Below are 7220 nucleotides of genomic sequence, written 5' to 3'. Positions count from 1 at the left end.
CATATGTCTCTCTCAATCCAGGTTCCACATAGTTTGCATTATATTTCTGCATGCAGAAAAACCTGTGGGGAATGTTGATTAGTAGGTGAAGAAAAGTCAAGTTACCAGAACGTCTTTTATGTTCAACGTATTTCTGATTCTTCACCTCTTCGCCTACAGCAGACACAGAGTAAAAGGCATGACGATAAAGATATCGTCTGTCTCAGATTATTCCCGTAACACCCATAACTTGAAGGTCAGGGGAGATGAAAGTTATTCACTCTTGGTATGTAGCTTGTCCAACTGGTTAAGGTTGAGATACTTGTATTACATGAAATAGTTTTGACTAGAAAGGACTTGATCTTCCTTCAGGAATGAACACTAGACACTTAAAACCAGATAAGACTTGGGCCCTATCCCATTTCTTACTTGTACCACTACTCCTTTCGTTTTTAAGTGTGTCCTTGCCCTCTGAACTGAGCTATGGTTAGTGATTGAAATATTCCTGTACAAAATGAAATGACCCTTAAGAACCTGAAATATCATCTTTCTGGGAGGTGTTGACATGAAAATATATCAAAGTTCTGGATTATCAACATTATGTAGATAGCTACCAGGACATCAGCATGCTTTTAATACTTGTTATGGAGGACCATACACTCTGATGACATTGACTGGAATAATGCAAAGGTTACTGTCATTTTTGTGTCTTTATTAAAGGAGAAAAGACATTTGTAGGAATTCTGGGACATCCCTCATAGTGCCACTAAAACCCTCCGTACTGAGCATCATACAACCCTAGCCCTACAACAAGAATTGTGACAGAGCTGAGTGATGGGGCACTAAACACTTAACATAAGACCTACTGTTCATAAAGACTAACACTTAACACTAGATAAAATCTGCTGTTCCTAAAGACTAACACCAAACACTTAACACTAGATAAGACCTGCTGTTTCTAAAGACTAACACTTAACACTAGATAAGACCTGCTGTTACTAAAGACTAACACTTAACACTAGATAAGACCTACTGTTCCTAAAGCCTAACACTAAAAACGTACCACTAGATAAGACCTGCTGTTCCTAAAGACTAACACTTAACACTAGATAAGACCTGCTCTTCCTAAAGACTAACACTAAACACTTAACACTAGATAAAACCTACTGTTCATAAAGACTAACACTTAACACTAGATAAGACCTGCTTCCTAAAGACTAGCACTAAACACTTAACACTAGATAAGACCTACTGTTCCTAAAGCCTAACACTAAAAACGTACCACTAGATAAGACCTGCTGTTCCTAAAGACTAACACTTAACACTAGATAAGACCTACTGTTCCTAAAGACTAACACTTAACACTAGATAAGACCTGCTCTTCCTAAAGACTAACACTAAACACTTAACACTAGATAAGACCTGCTCTTCTTAAAGACTAACACTAAACACTTAACACTAGATAAAACCTACTGTTTATAAAGACTAACACTAAACACTTAACACTAGATAAGACCTGCTTCCTAAAGACTAACACTAAACACTTAACACTAGATAAAACCTACTGTTCATAAAGACTAACACTAAACACTTAACACTAGATAAGACCTGCTCTTCATAAAGACTAACACTAAAACCTTACCACTAGATAAGACCTACTGTTCATAAAGACTAACACAACACTAGATAAGATCTGCTGTTCCTAAAGACTAACACTAAAACCTTACCACTAGATAAGACCTACTGTTCATAAAGACTAACACAACACTAGATAAGACCTGCTGTTCCTAAAGACCAGTGTTGGGAACGTTACTTTAAAAAAGTAATTAGTTATAGTTACTCACTACTTGTTCAAAAAAGTAATTGAGTTAGTAACTGAATTACTCTATAATAAAAGTAACTTGTTACCAGGGAAAGTAACTATTTGCGTTACAGTTAAAAAAAGGTTATATGCCAATTAATTAAGTTTTTTTTTTTTTTTTAAAGCAGTTTTCACAGTCAGTTGAAATGAGTAGATCAGAAAATTGTTTAACTTTTGATATTTATTGCACATCCACAGACCAGTGCAGGATAAAATCGTTAAAAAATCCCAAATCTTTGAAAAAAAAAAAGCAAAAGTAAACAGTTACACTATATAAAGTGCATTTACATCTATCAAATTAAATTAAATTCTCTCAACCTGAGACAACTGGTTTGTTTACAACAGAAGTAAACTTAACAATAAAACCTCTATTCTTAATTAAATAAATCAAATACCCAGTCTGGTAGACATTCAGGAACTTCAAGTATTTTCTTAAATAATGTTTATATCGCCTTGAAAATTCTAGTTTTCTTCGGCTTGCACCTGACGCCATTTTGGCTTCTTCTCCGTTTGTGTCGTGTCACTCGCGTGCTTCGGCGCGCGTGTAAAAACACTGGCTCTGATTGGCTATCATAACGCTGCCTTAGCCAATCGCTTACTGACTTGTTAAGTTTAAACAGGTGTTACACCGAGAACTGTGACCTATCGGGATCTGTTACTCCTCACTAGCCTGGGCAGCGGTCCGCTCGCATTAGTATATCAATATATAGTAACGCACCGCTTTTAATGACCAGTAACGTAAACGGCGTTGTAACGACAGGAAAAGTAACTAATTATATTATCCCGTTACTGACAAAATGACGACATTACCTAACGCCGTTAAACACTGCTAAAGATTAACACTAAACACTTAACACTAGATAAGACCTGCTGTTCCTAAAGACTAACACTTAACACTAGATAAGACCTACTCTTCCTAAAGACTAACACTTAACACTAGATAAGACCTGCTCTTCCTAAAGACTAACACTAAACACTTAACACTAGATAAGACCTACTGTTCATAAAGACTAACACTAAACACTTACCACTAGATAAGTCCTGCTGTTCCTAAAGACTAACACTAAACGCTTACCACTAGATAAGACCTACTGTTCATAAAGACTAACACTAAACACTTAACACTAGATAAGACCTGCTCTTCCTAAAGACTAACAGTAAACACTTAACACTAGATAAGACCTACTGTTCATAAAGACTACCACTACATACTGAACACTAAATAAGACCTGCTGTTCCTAAAGACTAACGCTAAACACTTAACACTAGATAAGACCTGCCGTTCCTAAAGACATTAACACTAAACACTTACCACTAGATAAGACCTGCTGTTTCTAAAGACTAACACTTAACACTAGATAAGACCTACTGTTCCTAAAGACTAACACTTAACACTAGATAAGACCTACTCTTCCTAAAGACTAACACTTAACACTAGATAAGACCTGCTCTTCCTAAAGACTAACACTAAACACTTAACACTAGATAAGACCTACTGTTCATAAAGACTAACACTAAACACTTACCACTAGATAAGTCCTGCTGTTCCTAAAGACTAACACTAAACACTTAACACTAGATAAGACCTACTGTTCATAAAGACTAACACTAAACACTTAACACTAGATAAGACCTGCTCTTCCTAAAGACTAACAGTAAACACTTAACACTAGATAAGACCTACTGTTCATAAAGACTACCACTACATACTGAACACTAAATAAGACCTGCTGTTCCTAAAGACTAACGCTAAACACTTAACACTAGATAAGACCTGCCGTTCCTAAAGACATTAACACTAAACACTTACCACTAGATAAGACCTGCTGTTTCTAAAGACTAACACTTAACACTAGATAAGACCTACTGTTCCTAAAGCCTAACACTAAAAACGTACCACTAGATAAGACCTGCTGTTCCTAAAGACTAACACTTAACACTAGATAAGACCTACTGTTCCTAAAGACTAACACTTAACACTAGATAAGACCTACTCTTCACTTAACACTAACACTTAACACTAACTCTAACACTTAACACTAGATAAGACCTGCTCTTCCTAAAGACTAACACTAAACGCTTACCACTAGATAAGACCTACTGTTCATAAAGACTAACACTAAACACTTAACACTAGATAAGACCTACTGTTCATAAAGACTAACACTAAACACTTAACACTAGATAAGACCTGCTGTTACTAAAGACTAACACTTAACACTAGATAAGACCTACTGTTCCTAAAGCCTAACACTAAAAACGTACCACTAGATAAGACCTGCTGTTCCTAAAGACTAACACTTAACACTAGATAAGACCTACTGTTCCTAAAGACTAACACTTAACACTAGATAAGACCTGCTGTTCCTAAAGACTAACGCTAAACACTTAACACTAGATAAGACCTGCTGTTCCTAAAGACATTAACACTAAACACTTACCACTAGATAAGACCTGCTGTTCCTAAAGACTAACACTAAACACTTAACACTAGATAAGACCTGCTGTTCCTAAAGACTAACACTAAAAACTTAACTAGATAAGACCAAATATTCCTAAAGTAATTAACACCAGTCAACACTAAATAAAATCTACTCTTCCTACACAATTTAACTTTAAACACTTAGATAAGACCTAATCTTGCTACAGGAATTAGAGAGCAATGCTCCGCTGTGAAAGTGTGTGTGCATGTGTGTGTGCGCATGTGTGTGTGTGTGTGTGTGTGCATGTGTGCGTTTATGTGTGTGTGAGAGATTTAAATGGCAGGGTGAGATGGAGGGTTGCCACATGGACAGGAAGTGAAACCATGGTGACTACAAAGTATGTCATGAGTGACGTCTGTACCACTCCCTCCCTCCAGCTACTCAGAACTCCACAATAACATTGCTACCATTGCTGGCCATGTCTGCCTGTGTCTGGCTGTGTCTGCCTGTGTCTGCCTGTGTCGGCACTATGGCTGTGTTTCTGCTTTAGGTCCCTTCACATTTGTTTTCTCTTGTAAACACCATGGCAACACTATATAGTGCAGCCTTTTAAAACGTCCTGGTTGTTTTGCCAGTTACGTCTTGATGGCCATAAAAGTTTCAAGGATGTTACATACAGAAAAGGTTCAGTTAGAGTATATTACAGCAAGGTTACAGTTACAGTAATGTTACTTTCATGTTACAGTTACAGTAATGTTACAGTTACAGTAATGGGACAGTTACATTAATGTTACACTAATGTTACAGTTACAGTAATGTTACAGTTACTGTAATGTTACTCTAATTTTACAGTTACAGTAATGTTACTCTAATGTTAGTTACACTAATGTTACTTTCATGTTACAGTTACAGTAATGTTACTCTAATGTTATGGTTTCAATAATGTTACAGTTACACTAATGTTACAGTTACAGTAATGTTACACTAATGTAACAGTAATGTTACACTAATGGTACAGTTACAGTAATGTTACTTTCATGGTACTCCTTCATTTCTTGCTTTGAGTTCAGAGCTTTTGTTATGAGTTCGCAAGAATTGCTTACATGATCATTTCAGCCAGTGCAGGTTCTGTATGGTGAATATAGTACCAGGTTCTGTATGATTAATGTGAACAGCACCCCCTCCAAGGGTCGGGTGATGGGGGAGGGGGGGTTGTTTAATCTCATTTTACGTCACCTAACCTCTGGCACTTGATTCCATGGAGATAACACGTTGCCATGGCAGTCTCTGAATAATGAGAGATGTGAGTCTGAAGAGTGAGATTTGCTGGGTGGTTGATCAAGCGTCCACAGTTCTGTTTGATGAGGATGTTGATAGTTGATAGACTGTTAGGTTGTTGATGTAGCGGTCACTAGGCCCATGACGTAGTGCAGTACAGTGTGGTGAACTGGGAGAACGTGTGTGCCTCTCCTGCTGAGTCTCTACACCCTGGAGGTGCCCGTCTGGACTCTGTGTTCTCCCAGTCTGAATCATTCACAAACTGAACCAAAGACGTCACAGACGAAACTGCCCATTAGTAATGGGGAAAAAGCTTAATGAATGGCTGTGTGCGGGCGTTGGTGTGTGTGTGCATGTGTGTGCATGTGTGTGTATGTGTGAGCGTGCACGCGTGCGTGTGTGTATGAGCGTGGGTGTGTATGAGCGTGGGTGTGTGTGTGTGTGTGTTTGATCTGCCTCTAGCTCAGTCTTTCCCACCTGACTCTGAAACTTTGACATGAAACATGAAACTTCTGTCTGTGAATTTCCGGCAGCTGCAGAAATAACTGTTTCTCTCTGAAAGACTGATATGTTATTTTAGATTTTATCCAATACAGGAATCTCACTTCAAGATGAAACTGTGACTGATTGTAATGTGAGATTACACTGAGCTATTAGAGAGACTACACCTCCTCAACACCAAACATCACATCACACTGTTTCATATCCAGATGGAGGGGGCTCTCCTCTGCTCCCCACAGATGGCTTTCACTGAGCAGTTGTGGTTAATCCCCGAAACTGACAGTGGGATGGCAGGGTTCTCGGGGTGGTTCCCCCTCCGTCCGTCAGCTGGGGCTCCGCTCAGGGGACAGTAACCGGAGAGCAGTGTTCTGCTCCCTTGCTCTGACCGGAGTCACACCGCTCAGGATGGAGGTGGTGACAGGCCGGCTTACCGGGCTGGATCGCACTCTAATTTGGGCCTGGACTTTACCGGCTGGGACCCTCCAAAACGAGCAGAAAGTCCCTTGGCTCAGGATATTCGAACAGTGTTGCTACATGCTTAAGTTGAACTTCCTTCTGTTGAAATCAGCAGCAAAAACCACAACCAACGTCTGACATTCTGCATTCATCCCCCTCCTGACTCTGGAGTCCAGGTATCGGTGCTGTAGATCGTATTGTATCTTAGGAACATAAGCAAATGGTTTTCAGCTGTTTAAATGCTGACAGAAACCACAGCTGCTGTGTTTTCCTGGATAAAACCTCTATGAAACTCAACCCAAAATAACTCCCAGGAAGTTCACACCATGACTCAAAGCAGTAGCTGCTAACCATAGCCTCAGTGTTGCTGCATAGAAGGTGCATCCCCATTGGAAGAGACATTAAAAATGGAGCATTCTGCCAACTCCACCTTCCTGTTTTAACTCATGGATACATCCAATCTGGTTTGTTGATACGGTTTAAAATTTCAGAGTTTAACTAGTTCCCAGAATCCCAAACTACGCCCTCAGTTAAATGTACGCCCTACAGAAAATGAAGCGTTCCTTTTGAGTTCTCCTTTCAGTCAAGACATTTTTAATTATATGCTACACTGCACTTAGCACACATGTCAGAGTAAATATACTCTGCATTTTTTTTATAAACATACACCATTCCACCCCACCCCCCCCAGCTTTCAGCCACAGAAGTACCAAACACCATGG

The sequence above is a fragment of the Brachyhypopomus gauderio genome, chromosome 3, assembly GCF_052324685.1.
Source record: "Brachyhypopomus gauderio isolate BG-103 chromosome 3, BGAUD_0.2, whole genome shotgun sequence".
In the NCBI taxonomy this organism is placed as follows: domain Eukaryota; kingdom Metazoa; phylum Chordata; class Actinopteri; order Gymnotiformes; family Hypopomidae; genus Brachyhypopomus; species Brachyhypopomus gauderio.
This window is presented reverse-complemented; position numbering follows the sequence as displayed.